Source organism: Narcine bancroftii, chromosome 2 (genome assembly GCF_036971445.1).
Source record: "Narcine bancroftii isolate sNarBan1 chromosome 2, sNarBan1.hap1, whole genome shotgun sequence".
In the NCBI taxonomy this organism is placed as follows: domain Eukaryota; kingdom Metazoa; phylum Chordata; class Chondrichthyes; order Torpediniformes; family Narcinidae; genus Narcine; species Narcine bancroftii.
In genome coordinates, this window is record NC_091470.1 from 152,561,410 (window position 1) to 152,580,263 (window position 18,854).

The 18,854-nt window shown below is 38.8% G+C and overlaps 1 protein-coding gene and 2 long non-coding RNA genes across 8 annotated transcripts in view; all 3 read right to left on the reverse strand.

Annotated features, from left to right (window-relative positions):
* camta1a (calmodulin binding transcription activator 1a) overlaps window positions 1-18,854 on the reverse strand; it is a 1,025,873-nt gene that overhangs the window by 782,363 nt on the left and 224,656 nt on the right. The window lies entirely within an intron of this gene.
* On the reverse strand, window positions 9,064-13,401 carry LOC138752487 (uncharacterized). 2 transcript variants are annotated; one of them, XR_011350685.1, is made up of 4 exons: window positions 13,335-13,398; window positions 12,692-12,780; window positions 9,643-9,707; window positions 9,064-9,524 (listed from the first exon to the last, which is right to left on the reverse strand). It is a non-coding gene; the product is annotated as an uncharacterized lncRNA (long non-coding RNA). The 2 variants fall into 2 exon arrangements; XR_011350686.1 differs by lacking the exon at window positions 12,692-12,780 and having other exon boundaries at window positions 13,335-13,401.
* On the reverse strand, window positions 15,810-16,809 carry LOC138754383 (uncharacterized). The gene is made up of 2 exons (XR_011351730.1): window positions 16,442-16,809; window positions 15,810-15,968 (listed from the first exon to the last, which is right to left on the reverse strand). It is a non-coding gene; the product is annotated as an uncharacterized lncRNA (long non-coding RNA).

The following is an 18,854-nucleotide window of genomic DNA, read 5'->3' on the forward strand; positions in this document are numbered from 1 at the left end:
AAGCTATATTAAAAACTAAACAACAATACTCTGAGTTGGGTGAACGGGTGCACAAAATTTTAACTTGGCAGATTAAAACAGAGGAGTCATCAAGAATGATAAATGCTATAAAAACAGAAAGATGCTCAAGTATATAAGCAAAAGGAAATTTGTGACATTTTTAGACAATATAACACAAAACTATACAAATCCAAATTTCTAGGAGATAAGAACAAAATGAAAGAATTTTTGCTGAATGTTGGACTTTCAAGGCTGTAAGAGAGAGAAAGGATATAATTATATACTCCCTTCATGAGGGAAGAAATCGAAAAGGGCCTGGGCACTCTACAGGAGAGGATGGATTTCCACCTGAGACAATTCAAAGAATTATGAATGCCTCTTGTAATGGATGTCCTGGACCAAGCTGTGGAAACACAGATCTTCCCAAAGTCAACCTCAACTGTGATTATTACAGTGATACCAAAAAAAGAATAGGGACCCACCAAAAGCTTCATCATACAGACCAACATCCCTGTTAAATGCTGATTATAAGATACTAGCAAAAGCATTGGCTAATACTTGCCAAAACTGATACATACAGACCAAGCAGGACTGGTAAAGGAAGGCATTCCTCAAAAAGTCTACAAAGATTATGTAATAGTATACACACAGCTAAACCTGAACAAAATCTAAGAATTACATTCGACCATTTGGAATGGCCCTTTTTATTTAAAACACTTGAAAACTTTGGTATAAGCAGAGCATTTATAAATTGGATAAAAACTCTAAAGCATAAACCACAAGCTAAAATAATAACAAATAATCAGATGTCGGCAGTGTTCCCCTTGAGTAGATCGAGTTTACAGGAATGTCCCCTGTCCCCGACACTTTTTATATTAGCGATTGAACTGCTGGCAGAAATAATAAGAGGGGATCTAGATATAAAGGGCTTCAAAGTCGGGCAAAAAAAACACAAAATCAGTCTATTCGCTGATGATGTCCTAATGTACCTATAAGAACCAGCTAAATCTTTGGAAAAATTACAAGTAACACTATAAAAATATGGAAAAATATCAGAATATACAAAATAAATATGGATGAGAGAGAGATAATGCCATTAACAAATTTTTAATATGAAAGATACCAAAAAGGAAGTAAATTTAAATGGAAGATGGATGGAATAAAATATCTTGGAATAGCAAATGACAATAACTTGCAAAATCTGTACGAACTAAATTATGTTTATCTTCTTGGGAAGATAGAAAGAGATCTACAGAAATGGAGAGGCTTACTTTGGTGGGAAGGGTTAACTGTGTCAAAATGAAAGTGATGCCAAGACTGCAATACCTTTTCAATCATTGCCTATTCAATTACCTATTTTTTTAAGCTATTAAACAACCATATTAGATAGTTCCTATAGAATAATAAGTTATCAAGAATTGCATTGGAAAAACTGACATTGGTCTACAGGCTGGGAGGACTTAGACTTCCAGATTTCAAAAAATATTACCTAGCTGCATAGTCTAGATTTATCACAGCATTCTTCACTGAAGACAACCCCCAGGTATGGGTTCAAATGGGAATGTACTCAATGGAGGAGGAGGAAGCAAAGGACTTTATCTATAAATGGAGTTTCATTCTTAAGAGAAAGATGGGGGCCAACTGACCCCACATGAAATTAATGAAACTGAATAAATGGTTTGGATGGGGAATACATCTAAATTTATCACAAAAATGTATTATGATTTCCAGAGCGAAAGTGCAAAACCAGGGTTCCACTTTCAAGGGAAAGATGGGAGTTGGACTTGGGTGTGGTGATTTCAGAAAGAACCTGATTAGATTGGTATAAGGGCAACATGACATCAATTATAAATACAAGATAATGGATTGGTTCAATATAATTTTTTACTCCAATTATATCTTACCCCATAAAAGTTACACAGATCAAAAGCCGAAATTTCAGAGATGTGTTTCAGATGTGGGACTGATAGAGGAACCTTTCTACATGCCATGTGGTCGTGCATGAAAGTGAGGCTATTTTGGCAAGAAATCGCAGAAAAATTAACCAGGATAACAGGAGTGGCCTTCACGGGCAACCCAGAGTTATTTCTATTAGGTAATTTCATGGAAATAAGCAACAAATTGACCAAATAAAAATGTATCATGATCACTTGGAAGTTCGACTCCCTCTACTTATAGCACAATGAACTGCAGAAATGAACAGCTGAATACCTATGGGGAAAAAAAAATCACAGATAATTTAAAGAATAATTATGACACTAAGGTCTGGCAACCATACTGGACCACATCCAGTCATAAAAAGGTTATAAAAGTAACTATTATATACACAGAAATATAGTTTCCCCAAATGTACTCTATATAATTAAAATATATGTTAAGTCTGACGGTGAACTGATCTGTATGTATGGAAGGGGGGAGGGAGGGAGGGACTGTTTTGTTTTTGTTTGTTGAGTTTGTGAGAAAAAGTTCAAAATATTGTATATTTAAAATGTCACTACGTATAATTTTTGAAAAAATAAATTTAAAAAAGGAAGCTGGACAAGTACAAGAAATAAAATCAGGCCAAGGGAGATAGGATGGAAAAGTGGGAATAGCTGGATTACTCTTACACAGGACCGGCATACACTTAACAAGTCTAATGGCTCTTCCGATCCTGTAACCTTTCCATGATTTATGTATGTGTAATCAATGCTTATGTTGCCTGAGGCACATATTCCATGTGAATACAAAGGATGTTGGAATTCTATCCAAGCAGCATCATCAGGGAACCTTCATCAAATAGACTGCAATTGTTAAAGCAGTCATCTCAAGGACATTAATGGATCAATCAAGCAAAGAATCACTAAAACTTGCAACTCATGAGGCAACCATTGAAGTTCATCTTGTCTAGCCATTGAAAAAAAGAGCTAATTAGGGTTATTCCACTTCTCAAGTTTCAGCCTGTAACTTTCTGGTGCATAGCAAAACAAGTGTTGATCTAGTCACCTTAAAAATGTGATGATTTCTGCCTCCATCGTATTTTCAGGTAGTGACTGCCAACTCCCTACAAATCCTGGAGTGAAAAATAAAATCTATACTCCATCCAAATGTTTTCAGCAATAACTTTACATTCAGATCCTTGTTAATTGCCTTCTGCAAAGGGAAATAGGACATTATATCTTATTCTCATTATTTTATCCAGCTTGACAAATTTTCAATGTTCTAAATAAATCAACACTCTGCTCAGCCAATTTCTCCTGATAACTAATTCTCCAGCCTTGGCGACATTCCCTTAATTTTCTCCTGCCTCCTCAATGTTTCCAAGTTATATTGCAATAATATGGCAGAGTATTACCTTTGCTCGTGATGCCTACATCATACCTCGAATGAAGATCATGATTACTTCCTAAATCTTGCACGGACTCCCGCTGATGTTCACCATTGAGCAACAGCTTAAATGCAAAAAGCATGGGGAGAAGTTGCAAGACTCCATCCACAATATAATTCGGATAGATTGGAGATGGCAAATGCTGGAATCTTAACCAAATGCAACCTGCTGGAGGAATTTCAGCAGGTCGAGCTCTATCAGCTGGAGAAAAAAAATGGTCAACATTTCAGGCCAGAATCCTTCATCAAGTCTGGGAACACAAAGTAAAGAAGCCAGTGTAAAGAGGTCAGGTAAGATATGCAGGACAAGGAGCCACATGGGATCAGTGGACCACGGACAGCATGACTGTCAAAGGCAGAAGATTGACAAATGCGACAGGGAGAGAGGCAAGAAATACAAGGGAAAATTAGTCATACAGAGTGCAGAGGGTGATTAAAAGACAAAGGCTGGCAATGCTGGAATAGAGATGGAATGGAATTGAAGGAATAGAGTGGGATAGGGAAGAGAGACTGGAAGAATCCAGTGGGAAAATGGGGGTGGAAGGAAATGGAACAAAAGAAAGAGGGGAAACAAAAATGGGTGGGTGGTATTGGGGACAAAAAAGGGGAAAAGCAGAAAGGGTACAGAGAAAGAAGGAACTCATTACGTGAAATTAGAAAATTCTAGTCATACTATTAAGCTGCAGACTACTTTGGAGGACAACATTCAGGCAAACAATAGATATACCACAAAAGTTCCATGAAATGACCACCTCCAGCAAGAGTTTCATCACCTTTCCTTGATAAACATATTCATGTTCCACATTTTGCACAACCTGTGGGCCATCAATGAACAGATGCTTAACTGGATCAGATAGATAAATACTGGGGCTAATATGCTGCAGCAACTGACTTAGAATGATCTGCCAATTTTCCTCTGGGGTCCACAGCACATTTAAGGGGTCCACGAACTGAAACATAAAATATTCTTAATGTAGTAAATACGGGAGAAGTACAGAAGAAGAAATCAACTTAATTTGACTGTTTCAGAAGGGCCTATAAAATTGGAGAAGAGTTCTGAGGGACACATAGCAAAAAAAAAAGTTAAGACCGACTGTCACATAGAATCATAACAAACTTTCTCATTTTCAGGGAATGCTCTCCTTCTGTCTATGCTGAAGGCACTAACCCTTTCCCTCACAGTAGAACAGCCTTGGAGTTGTCTGAGACTGGCCTGTGCCCACACACCACAGGAGATCCGTGCAAATTGCCAAGAAGAAGCAATAGCTTGAAAATCATGTCATCTGAATGAGATAACAAAAATGCTATTGAACAAGAAGCCACTCAAAGAAAGGAAAAAAAGGGGATACAATTTTACCTGAATAAAACTGCAGAATATCATCAAATACTCATTCATGAAGAAAGTACCTTTATAAACAAATAATGTCTGGATACATTTGAATATTTAATAAGGCCATCATCATGGGATATTTTTTGGCTTTTGCATAGTTTTGAGTAAAATAAAATGAAGCCCATTAGAGTGGTCAAACATATAAACAAGTTAATCCCAACAGCACCATTCCTCTAGAGGCAGCTCAGAACTCGTTGCCTATTTAAGCTGCAACGACGAAGGTGGTTGACTCTAATCATAGCCAGTCACTGTACAATGCTGGAGCATAATAGAATTCAATTACCAACACAAAATTGGAGGGCTGCTCTTCCAATCACCATGAAGGACAAGAAAAATTAAAATCTGTCACAGGAGACCTGCTTGACGCACTGCCTTCAATAGAATGTCTTTTACCAATTATAGAAGGAAAAAAGATTCTGCAGTCTCTAAGCTTTGCTTGATGTTTGTTGTTCCTGCACAACTCCCTTTTGCCTGCCTCCCTGAATTAAAGTGGGAATATTCACCATCTATAATCCACTTCTCTTGCTGAAAGGCAAGAACGGCAGAGGTTATCGATGCTGCTTGCTCCAGCGCATCAGCTGATCAACTGAGGGTTGAGGAGAGATCAGCTTCAGTCTGGTTAAATGGTCCTGCGATATCACTCAATGTCAAAAGCTGGTTCTTGCTTCATTTATCAACACATTATTTAATATTATAAACATGGAATCACAGCACGGCATGCAAGCCATAGGGGATAAGAGTGAAGAATGGAAAGCATGATGGAGGAGGAATCTTTATATTAATACATTTTTAAGTTACTCTGGAATTAGACGCCACTATCTTCACCATGACACCAGAATTCCTTTAGCTGTCTGCAGATTAATGTCAGGAAGTAAATGGTCTGTATATCATTAACACCGTGTCTTTGAGCACGGCAGCAAAATTATTCTTCATGAATATTTTAAAAGGTATCACAATAGTTAGGTCTCTAACTAAAATCTGACAAATGCCAAAGTGCAAATTTGCATGGACTTGAACTACCTTACCAATTATGTGCCTAACAAAGATGTAAAATATGAAATAGGAACTCAGTGGGTTGATCATCATCTAAAGGGGGCAGGGGGAAGGAATAATCACTGATGTTTCAGATCAAGACTCTGCATTAGGATAGAGTGGAGAGGGAAGAATAACAGCACAAAGAGATACAATGGTATAACAGAAGGTTGAAGGTGGATACAGCTGCTGGAAAGCAATTCGTCTTCCACAAGAACTACTCGCTCCAAGGCTCACTGGCCCTGAACTTTCCCCTGAAACATTCGCTCTGACAATCCCCTTCTCATCACATTCCAGGGAAACATCTCTTCCAAGCCCATATATCGCATCTGGTGCTCCTGACATGGTGTCCTTTTACATCAGCACACCCAAGCATAGTCTCGCTGTTGACAGAGCATCTAAGCTCCAATCTCAAGTTCACAGTTGCATGCAATTACAACTCCCTTTCCCATTCCCTCACCAATCTGTTTGTCTTCAACTCTCTCCACTGCCAGGGTGAGACACAATGCAAACGAGAAGACCACCACATCATATTCCATCTGGTTGGTCTGAAACCAAATGGTGTGAGCACTGAAATTTTCAATTTCAAGTAATCCTTACTTCCTGAATTCTCTTTGCTCTCTCTCCTTCTGATTCACCCCAGTCCTCCAATTTCTGCTTGTACTGATCAACCATCTGCCTCCCAACTTCTTCCCTCTCATCATATACCTGATCCATCAGTCTCCCACTGACTGCTGTCTCAAACCTGCTCCTCTTCTCTTCAGACTGGCTATCTACCTTCTCCACACTCTGCACTCATGCAAGGACACCAACCAAGGATGTCCACCTCACCATTATCTCCACACCAACACCTGCCTATCCCCAGGTGCCGCTCAATCTGCAAAGTTCTATCAACAGGGTTTTTTTTTTGCTCCAGGTTCTAGCAATTGAAGCTCTTGTTCTCTTGTTTTTCCATTGTACAAGTTTTCCGAATGAACATTCTTCAAGGAATCAAATATAAAAATATTGAATAAAATGTTTTAAATTGGATAAAGATGTGTTTCTTACAGAGCTGCCTTTGACTTGAGAATATTACTCAGTCATTGCCATTAGTACGACATGGAATGTTAGGCAAGAAGCGGGGGGGGGGGGGGGGGGGGTGGAGGGGAATGTCTTAGACCAAAAGATCTATACAACGTGTCAACATTAAAAATGATTCCAAAATTATTAAAACTTTTAAACAGATAAATGCTTTGTGATACAATATAATTGGTTACACAGGCTATACACCATGCCCCAAAAGTTAAATAAATGGGACCCAACAGTATCAGATAGATGTTTTCACTGTAAGAAGGAAACAGGAACAACAGTACATCCAATTTGGGTATGTGAGAAAGTGGAAAAGTTTTGGGAAGATTTAAATCGGGTATTAAATAAAATCACAAAAAGCAACATACCAAAAAATCCAGAGGTCTTTCTTCTAAGTAATATAAGAATCAAAGAACTTGGCCTCGATTTGGATGGAGCACAAAAAAGATTAATTATGATAGCCTTAGCTGTAGCAAAAAAATGTATAATGTCAACCTGGAAATCAGAAGATAGCCTGAGAATACAGCAATGGTACATAGAAATGAATAAATGTATTCCATTGGAAAAAATAACATCACAGTATTCGAACAATTTAGGAACCTTACATGGAACACAACAGAGAAGACCTACCGCGAACCTCCACCACCTAAAATGACAGAATGAGAAGAAGACGAAATGAACTAACCCAGTATGTAAAAGTAGATTAGACAATTTTCTTGTTTATTTTCATTGTGTGATGACATTGTTTAATGTATCATATATATTGAACATTGAGTGGGTGGGGAGGGGGATGGGAAGGAGGGAGGGAAGGGAGGGAGGGAGGAAAAAGGGGAGAAAATGACACTGAAGAATTATTCAAGAGGGAAAGGTTTATGTGTATTTTGGTCAATATGGTTCATAGTGCGAAAAATAATTTTTTTAAACAGATAAATGCTTTGAATGAGAAGTGTCAATAGGTCCTTAATGCTTTTCTGAATTTTATCTGCCTTAACAATTTTAATTGTCTGAAAGTATTTTAAAAAAAGTTTTAAATTATTTTTAGTTTCAGTTTTCAAGAATATTCAGGTGCTATTATTGCTTCAATTTTATACTGATTGGTTCTAAATGTCAGAGACATTCAACATTTTGACAACTTTGATGTTGAATTGCTATCTGTCGAAGTCCATTCATTACTTTGTGGGCTGCCATGTCCACGTGATGCCATTGTATTGCTCAAGGCCTTACTACTATCTAGGGATCCAGTGAACCGCAAATCTTTCCTGCAAGTCATCACCTGCTGACCATTATGCATCTTTATGGATTATATCTTACTGTTAACAGCAATGATCCTACATTACTATTATACAAATAGCAAGCTAAATCCTACAGGTTGGGTTTAAACAGTGTTTTAAAAGAAATCAGACAGACAGAAAGGAGGGATGTCGAGTGAGTGAAAAAGAAGGAATGTAGAGCTTGTGACTAAGGCAGCCTATAAAAGGCTTCTTAAATGTTTTTAAATACCTCTGACAGACATTCTTAATTAAAAACAGATTTAATTAAAGTATAAAAATAAAAAATAAAGAATTAAAATCACATTAAAACCAATATAAAATTAAAAAGATAACATAAAATAAAGTATTGGTATCCTAGCCTTCCCTGCTGTGTAGCTGAGAATTTGGATGCAAATTGCATCCAAACTTTTCCTGAGCCAGTCACTGTCCATCACTGAGCTCAAAGATAAACCCAGCAGACAACCAGATACACTGACATCTGACTTTCAGCAAGTCCTAAAATATTACATTTGGATTTGACTGTTAGTCAGCCATTGCTCAGGAATTTTCTGTTGTCACAAACTAGTAAAATTGTTAAGTGAACAATTGGTTAACATGTTATTGGTAACTCCAATAGAATAATGTTACATTGATATAAAAAAAACCCAAAATGCTGGAGGAACTCAACGAGACACACAGCATCCATGGTGGAAAGTGGACAGCTGACTCGAAACATGCACTGTCCACTTTCCGCCATGGATGCTGCCTGACCTACCGAGTTCCACTTGCATTTTATTTTTTTGCTATGGATACCAACATCTGCCATCTTGTATCGATATGGATGCATTGGTGCCTGGATTGTATTTGATATACCTCAAAAGAACATTTTACAAAATACTTGTACTCATAGCTTCATCTTTCACATATCAAATCTAAAAGTATCACAAATAATACAAATGTCTTTATTCTTGTATTCAGTGAGAATTATTTTGTTTCTTAGTCCAAACTCTGATGTAATAAAATGAACTTGTAATTTAAGAGGAGCTGGGAATGTTCACAACACAGCCAACTTCACAATATTGTTTGAAGATAGGGGCTAACAATAAAAATAAAATTCTTGCCCCAATGTCTTGCTGCATGAATTTTCTCCAGAATTCCAGAAACATGAAGATTCCATAGTGCCCCAAAAAATATATACCCATACACAATTCCATTGAAGTAAAAGAAACAAAATTAGTTCTGTAATTTTTTTCAATGTCTCCTTGTTCTTCTTGATGCTGCATTTCAAATAGTTTTGTGTCTTACTAAATGATCTTAATTCCAAAATAATTATGAATTTTATTCACAACTGCATGGTTTGTGCCTCCCTTTCCAATCAGATTAGTTGATTGTTGCACCTTTTGATTTTTCATATCTGCCTGGGAAATGTGAAGGAAAAGTCTGTCACTTGAGATGCATGTCTAAAAAATAATTTGGACATCAACTTCGTTTCCACAAATTAAATATTTTAATATAGCAGGCTATCATAATACTTACTCTTCCACTAATGCCAATCAAAGCTCTCTGAACCTCTTAAATTTGACAATTGCTCTTGGATTTTCCTAAATGGAAATAATCAATTCTTTTTAATCAACACAACTACTGAAGTTTCATTAATGACTGTAATGGCCTTCAAAAGGCAAGGACTTATAAATAAGGACAATAAAAATTAATCTGTTGTTCAACAGGATTTGCTGCCTGGAAATAATGAGAATAAATGGACATCTATGTGCTGATTTAAAAGTACCCATTGTACCAGCCTCCAACTCCACCCCCAGCATTCCAGATACGCACCACTCTGTGTGTAAAAAAAAATCTCATCTCCCCTAAATTTTACTCCACTCACCTTAAACATATGCTCTTTGGTATTTGCTATTGTCAACCTGGGAAAATGGGACTGGCTGTCCACCCAAACTGTGCTCCTCAATCTTGTATAGCTCTGTTAAGTCACCTCTCATCTTTTGTCACTCTAAAGAGAAAAGACCTAGCACCGTCAGCCAATCCAGGCAACATCCTGGCAAATCTCTGCATCCTCTCTAAAGTTTATATGTCCTTTCTGTAACGAGGCAGTCAGAATTAAACAGAATACTCCAAGTGCAGTCTCACCAGAGTTTACAGATTTGCAGCATTACCTTACGGCTCTTGAATTCAATCCTCTGACCATTGAAGGTCAGCACATCATATGCTTTCTGAAACACCCTATCAACTTGTATAGCTACCTGAGTGATCAATGGACTTGGAGCCCAAGACCTCCCCTGTTCCTCCTCACTGTCATTAAAAACCCCTCCATTAAACAAGGACTATGCCTTCAATTACTCTTGAATATAATGGGAAGCAATCAGAGGTTTCTCAAAGTCACTAGGCAACATTTTTAATTCCTGTCTTACCTGGAATTATTTCTACGGGTCTTGGATCTACACCAACATAACTTAAAATACAGATCGTATGGTAGTTTTCTCAGGATTTCCCAAAGTATTTTGAGATAGCTTAATTTTTGCTCTCTTACTCCTGTCATTATTTTTGTGCAGTTATTCAGTTTTACAATGTTAAAACCAAGATTTTTGGCATGAATTAAAACAGGTTTCCACTATTCTCATGAGGAACAGAAAACCTTCATCCTGACATATAATTTAAAGCTGTTTAAAAAGACTGAACGTGATATATTTTAACCCATGATAATTCCATCATGAACAGGAACCCACTAGGAAACTAATTAAATGCTGACATGGTCAAATATTATTAGTGAACTGCTCTAAACTGGCTACATGAAGACCAAGCTGTAAAAAATATCACTGACATGAAATGCTTATTTTATTACATGGATGTATAGTTCCATGCATTAATCTGCTCCAAGTGACACATCCCTGGGAATTAACCTTTAAACTGAACAGGAACACCACATACATTTGCTCATTTATGCACCAATGTGAGGCGAACCCGAACCCTGACACAGATTGTTGGAAAGGTTTTATTGAATATACCAAATGCTGGGGGAGGGTGTTTAAAACTGGGGAAAACCTGATATTCCAGTTATAATGGTTTTCTACTAGCCTCGATTCCTTTGCCCCTTGCATTCGGGCAATGTTTCTTAATTAGTCTGTGCAATTTTTAAAATTTAAATTCAATTAAATTTAGACATGCAGCACAGTAACGGGCCCATGTGCATGTGCCGCCCAAATACACCCAATTAACCAACAACTCCTGTATGTTTTGAAGGTGGAGTAAACCGGGAGAATCTGGAGGAAAACTAAGCAGACATTCAGGATTTGAACCCGGGATGCTGAAGCTTATAATGGCATTGCGCTAACCGCAAGGCTAACAGTGCTGCCTAATATCAGCAAACTCATCAGTCTTGGGACCAAATTGAGGACCACTCTCTCAATCTACAAAAATTAAGTCCTGGTTTCAAATCACCTGCATGAAGGAAACCATTTGCGCTAACAAGCATGACCGTCCACTGATTCCCCAAAGGAGGTGGTAGGAGGGGCCCAGAAGCAGTGGCTGCAGAGAGGAGGGTTCCAGAAGGTTAAACCGTCTACAATAAATCATTGCACGGTGCTAGAATTCACTAGATGAGCCGATACAGGTGAATTTTATTATTAAAGTTTAAGGGAAATGAGGAGAGAATGTAGTTGAAGTTTACAGAGAGTCAGGAAATAATAGAGTAATACTGAGTTGGTAATTATAAGATCCAGTAAAGGAGGGAGATGGATCAGCCTGGGCTGAACTTCAAGGAGACTGGAAAAAAAGATTGGGATTTGACAATCCAGCATGAGGAAATTCTTCTGGAGGGATTTTGCAAACAATGATATTTTCATGATACAAAAGAGCTTTCATGAGCATTCTCATTATCTGCTTTGTGTCAATTAAACATGAGATATGGGGTTAGATCAGTGGTTCTCAACCGTTTTCTTTCCACTCACAAACCACTTTAAGTAATCCCTATTGCTTAAGGTGGCATGTGAATTGGAAGGGATGGTTGAGAATCACTGCTCTGGACCCAATTGTTACTGAAATATTTTGCTTGAGAAAAATTATCATTGGTCCATTTCTTTGGGCCAATGCACATAATGAGTCAATTAGGGACAATTAAAACAGTGGTTTTCAAACTTTTTCTTTCCACCCACATACCACCTTAAGCACAGAGCATCTATGACATAGGGAATACCTAAATGGTATGAAAGAAAAAGAATGAGATCCAGTGGGTTAGAGGAATATTTGGTTGTGGTAGTTCTTGCCTACAAAGATCAAGTCCCATTCCTGCACAAGGCAACATATTAGCACAAGAAATTGGGGACTGGAGGTAGCAATGAGGAAAGTAGAAGGAGGCCATTATCTGTCTGCTTTGATGGCATGCTGCATAAGAAGCCAACCATTTGCTGGCAGAAATTTCCTGCTCTCCAAGCTACAAGAGTCCTCTCAACACAAGTATTAGGAAATTGGCCACGTGAAATAATAATGCCTGCTGACCATGATGGCTTCAAATATCTTTGCAAATAGTGTTTCAGAAGACAACTTTTAGTTGCAAAATTAGGTAAGTACTTACTGGAACATAGAGTGTTCTATCCTTTGTGAAAGGACCACTGGGCCACGATGCAAAAATTAGTCACATCAGGTGAAATCACAGTCCTTTTCCTTTATAACAAAAGACATACTCAGACCAGGAAAATGAAATGAAAGTACCATTGGAAAGGATGAGTTTGTGAACAACTGGACAGCAAAAGTGCATACATCAGGATGCTCTTTATTGATCACTGTTCAGAATTCTAAACCATTATCCCCTCAAAATTAATCAGCAAACTCCAAGAGCTGAGGCTCAATAGCCCACTGTGTAATTGGATCCTGAATTTCCTGACCTCCAGATGCCAATCAATGCGGGTTGGCTTGAACACCTCCTCCACAATCCCCATCAGCGCGAGAGACTGCAGAGCTGTGTACTTAGACCCCCTGCTCTACTTGCTTTCTACCTTTGACTATGTGGCTTGGTATGACAACACCACCATCTACAAATTTGCTGATGGTACCACAACAAGTCAGCTTGAGTAAAAATTTGGATGAATGGTGTATTAACAACTGCCTTTCACTTTATGTCACCAAAACCAAGGACTTTAGGAAGGGAAAACCAGAGCTAGACGATCCAATGATCATTGCGGAATCAGAGGAGGACAGGATTTAGCAAATTTAAATACCTGGGAGTCACGATCACAGAGGACATTTCCAAGACCCAACATACCCATTGTGATAGTACAGACCTATCACCAATGTATATAGTTACAGTATCTAGAGTATGTAATGACTGTGCTTACAGCGATTGGCTGAGCTTAGCCACGCCTACTGTCTGGGCCTTAAAGGGTTGTGTCCCTAGCCAGGTCGGATCATTCCGGACTGGTCGGACCTGTGAAGAGCTCCTGTCTTTTGCTAATAAAAGCCTTGGTTTGGATCAACAAGTCTTTGGTTCTTTCGACGAGCTCTACACCCATACTCTTGTGAAGAAAGCTCATCAGCATCTCTACTTCCTCAGGAGTTTTCAGACATTTGGAATGAGATCAGAAAATATGGCAAACTTCTTCAGATGTGTAGTGGAAAGTGTGCTGACCAGCTGCATCACTGTCTGTTATGGGGACACTGATACCCCAGAGAGCAAAGCCTTCCAAAAGGTAGCGGGCACAGCCCAGGCAAAACTCTTTACACCATTGAGAAAATCTCCATGGATTAGTACCATCAGAGGGCAGCAGCAATCATCAAGGATCCACACCACCCAGTAGACACTCTGTTCAAGACTCGCAACACCAGGTTCAGGAGCAATTACTACTGTAATGGACAAGTTAATAAAATGTATGTTTAAAAGGGAGAATAAGATTAGGTAGTTTAGATCATTTTTACAGAAACTGAAACAAAGAGAGAGAGAGAGAGAGAGAGAGAGAGAGAGAGAGAGAGGAAGATAAAAGCTCCAACAGTCAGTGCAAGGCTGCAGAGTGAGAGGCAGAAGTCAGTGAAAGGTTGGCAGAATGAAAAGCCTGCTAAAGACCCCATTTCAAGAAGGATTTTGAGTTCCGAGTTCAGCCTATTCAAAATCTCTGTAGTGGCTAGTTATTGTATTTCTCCTGAAATAATAGGGGAAAAAAAGAACTCTTGGCAGTAACCTGGAAGAAGGCACGTTTCTCAGAAAGACACTTTGGTTGCTGATTGCAGGAAATCAGTTTGCGTGTCCAACAGACAAAGAACATCTCTCTGCACTCACCAAGGACCTTCCTGTCTGGTAACAATTTAAGTTAAGGAACCAGAGCCTGTTGAATGTAATGATTGTTTAATTCTGTGCTCAGTACTGAATACTGCCTGATACCAGTTAACTTGGAGAAGTGAACAGTAAAAGACTGGACAGTGAAAAAGAACCACCTCCCTCTCACACACGTGCACTTAGAATTAGGAGGTGTCTCTACCTGAATGAATCTCAGGAAGTTTTCAAAGTTCAGCAGCCAGAACTTAAAGGCTTTGAAGGCTGTAGCTGACTGTGGGTCGATATCCAGTTTTTCTGGCCGAGTCAGACGCTCCATCCCTTTCAAAAAAATATTTTTTTCTTTTTGCTAATAAAATTGTAGAGCTCGTCGAAAGAATCAAAGACTTGTTGATCCAAACCAAGGATTTTATTAGCAAAAGACAGGAGCTCTTCACAGGTGGCCGACCAGTCCGGAATGATCCGACACAACCCTTTTAGGCTCAGACAGTAGGCGTGGCTTAGCTCTCAGCCAATCGCTGTAAGCACAGTCTAGATACTGTAACTATATACACTATATACATTGGTGATAGATCTGTACTATCACAATGGTTAATAGTGATAAGTTAAATATTGATCTCATTATTCTGTATTAAGAAAATAAAACCAATTTGTTTAAGTATCGATTGTCATGGTGAATATCTGTTGCTGCTGGTTTTAGAGTCGTTAAGGGGTCTTAACACTACCCCTCCACCATCAAACTCCCGAACAGACTCCATCAGACTCATTTAAGGGCTTTTACTTTGCAATATTATTTATTACTGAATACTTATATTTTTCTGTATTGCACAGCTTGTTTCCTTTTCTTTCTTTATTCACTGAGAAGTAGAAATTCTGCCTGGACCACAGGAAAAAGAATCTCAGGGCTGTATATGATGTCATGCTATTTGGACTTTGAAGATCAAGTGATAGCAAAGTTAAATTTTGCCTCAGTCGTCTATGATTGAATTAAATGTCAAAGCTAGGACTAATCAGTCCCCAATGAGAACACCAAGCAAGAATTGGTTACTGATACCAATACTGTATTTAATTTAGACATACAGCATGGTTACAGGCCCTTTCAGCCCATAAGCCCGTGCTGCCCACTCACACCCAATTGACCTATACCCTCATGGTGGGAGGAAACGGGAGCACCTGGAGGAACCCCACACAGACACAAAGAGAATGGACAAACTCCCTTCAGGCAGTGCAGGATTCAAACCCATGATCCCAATCGTTGGTGCTTAACAGCATTGCTCAAGCAGCTACACTAACTGTGCCGACCTTGGTTGGGACTTTCAAAACATAGTGGAGAAACTAGCAACAAAATCTGCATTTATTAAATCAAACTGAACTCTCCCATAATACCTCAGCTTTAAAGATTTTGATTTACATTTAATCAAGTCTCGGGTTTGATTGCACATATTTTATTTGAATTGATTACATAAGGAGACATTCAACTGGTAAATACAACAGGTAAAGTTTGAACCATTTTTAATGATATGCTGTCCAAGGAACTGAGATCTTTGACATCTCCCCAGTCTTCAAACAGTGCCAGGGCATCATTCACCTAACAGATATAAAAAGCTTAGATTTAACATCTCTGCTGAACATTTATCCCAGACAGTACAATAATCAACAGACATTACCTGAATGAAACAACATAATGTGTGTGGAAATTGAAAGAGCTGAGGGTGGCATTAAAGTTGTCACAACAAAATTCCATACCACCAAGTAAACAAATCATTAACTCAGATGGGGAAAATGATCAATATTGAACAAAATAGAGAAATAATCATGTTTTTGATGAAAGCAATGGTGTGACTACTCTTGGAATACTGTTTTATTCATCAAAGGTTAGTACATCTATTTAAAAGATACAGAAGAGACCATGCAGAATGATTGAAGGGATGGCGGGAATGGATTAAAAGACCAATTCCATATTGGAAAAGAGATCAATGGTTGACAGAACACTGTTTTTCAATTCTAAAACAGAATAAGATCATAAGAAATAGGAGGTGGTTTTGGCCATTCTGCTCGTACCATTTATTGAGATCATGGCTGATCTTTAATTTCTGTGCCACTTCTCTCGTTTCAGCCTATAATCCCTTGCTTCCCTTAATGTCCAAAAAGTTATTGATTTCTGTCTCAAATGTACTGAGTGACCAAGTCTCCAGAGCCACCTTTAATCAAATGCAAAATGGACATATTTCTATCAGAGAATAACACTTTGAAATCTAAGAAGCAAAAAGTTTCACAGAAATGTGATGAGCATTGTTGGGAAGACAGGAACATTTGGAATTTTAGTTCTGAAAGGCATCCCCAATAAGTTGGTAGGTTGGGATAAACAACAATGTTCCACTGAAATTGATTTTGAAAGAAAAGTACTATGGCTAACATGTTAGGCCCATTTGGGACAAGCAACAAAAGACTAATATCCACATATTATGATGCAGATTGACTGCTGTGATTATTAAAAAGCTCCATTGTTATGCCACAATGCAACCACCAGGATGTTGAAGAGGGCCAATAAATGTTCTCTCTCACTAGCAATCCCCATGTTTCTAAAATCACACTCAAACGCTGCAAGAACTCAGCCGGTCTTGCAGCATTCATAGAAGATAGATATATTACTAACATTTCAGGCTTGAGCCCCAAATAATGTTTGCCTTCTATCAATATAACAAGCTATTCTGAAAAATCCCTTCATCTCGTCTCCTGACAGTTAGTTCTTTAGTTAAAATATTAATAGATTTCAATACATTACACTTATCTCTCTCGCTTGTCTCTGCTTCAACATTAAAATTCACAATTATTATTCAACAGAGAGAAATAATACATAAAGTACCAGCACTCTTGTTCCCAAAATATAGATTCATATTGAATCTTTGAGTTTCAGAACTTTCCTTGTTAATTTCTTAAATTTAGTTCATAAAATGATAAGTGCTGTTCGGAACATTAACACAATGGTTAGCATGACACAATTACTGCATCAAGTAATAGGACTTGGATTCAAACCCTGCGCTGTCTGCCAGGAACTTCACGCCTCATAGTATCTGTATGGGTTTCCTCCAGGTTCTCCGGTTTCCTCCCACCATTCAAAAACATACCAGGATGTAATTGGGTGGCATTGGCTCATGAACTGAAAGGGCCTGTTACTGTGTTGTATGTCTAAATTAAATTTTAAAAATTAAATTAAACACGTTCAATGTAGTGAAATATATAAAGCTCTTTACAATACATTTTTCATACAAAGTTAGTCACTGAATCAGAAGGAAAAAAGGATGAGCAAAAAGTTGGTTAAACAGGTACATTTTCAAGAAGAAGAATATAGAGATGAAAACATACAAAAATCCTGTGAGGGAATTTCAGGAAGTTTAAACTATTGAAGGAATAGCCAGCAAGATGGAGCAATGAAATTAGAGAATGCACGAGGTTGGAAATGGAATGCACCTGTATTGAAGGATTTCAAATTTATTAGGCTAAACAAATTCCTGGGCCTCTCAGCAATACGAACTCATTTTGCATCTGCTGTCCTTTCAGCTCTTGACAATGATGTTGCAGAGCACAATGATATGTTCACAGAAAGTAATACAAAATACTTCACCTTTCTCTTTTTCTTTGGCTTGGCTTCACGGACGAAGATTTATGGAGGGGGTAAAAGTCCACGTCAGCTGCAGGCTCGTTTGTGGCTGACCAGTCCAATGCGGGACAGGCAGACACGGTTGCAGCGGCTGCAGGGGAAAATTGGTTGGTTGGGGTTGGGTGTTGGGTTTTTCCTCCTTTGCCTTTTGTCAGTGAGGTGGGCTCTGCGGTCTTCTTCAAAGGAGGTTGCTGCCCGCCGAACTGTGAGGCGCCAAGATGCACGGTTTGAGGCGATATCAGCCCACTGGCGGTGGTCAATGTGGCAGGCACCAAGAGATTTCTTTAGGCAGTCCTTGTACCTTTTCTTTGGTGCACCTCTGTCACGGTGGCCAGTGGAGAGCTCGCCATATAACACGATCTTGGGAAGGCGATGGTCCTCCATTCTGGAGACGTGACCCATCCAGCGCAGCTGGATCTTCAGCAGCGTGGACTCGATGCTGTCGACCCCTGCCATCTCGAGTACTTCGACGTTAGGGATGAAAGCGCTCCAATGGATGTTGAGGATGGAGCGGAGACAACGCTGGTGGAAGCGTTCTAGGAGCCGTAGGTGATGCCGGTAGAGGACCCATGATTCGGAGCCGAACAGGAGTGTGGGTATGACAACGGCTCTGTATATGCTTATCTTTGTGAGGTTTTTCAGTTGGTTGTTTTTCCAGACTCTTTTGTGTACCTTTCTCACTGCACACACAAAGATACACAACCAGAAGACAAAAGGAAATACTCTGCCTCACAAACACACTAATCTTGTGCATTTCCACACACCAATGACTCTTTCTTGCAACCTTCCTCATTTAGTTTACTATCCCTCCAT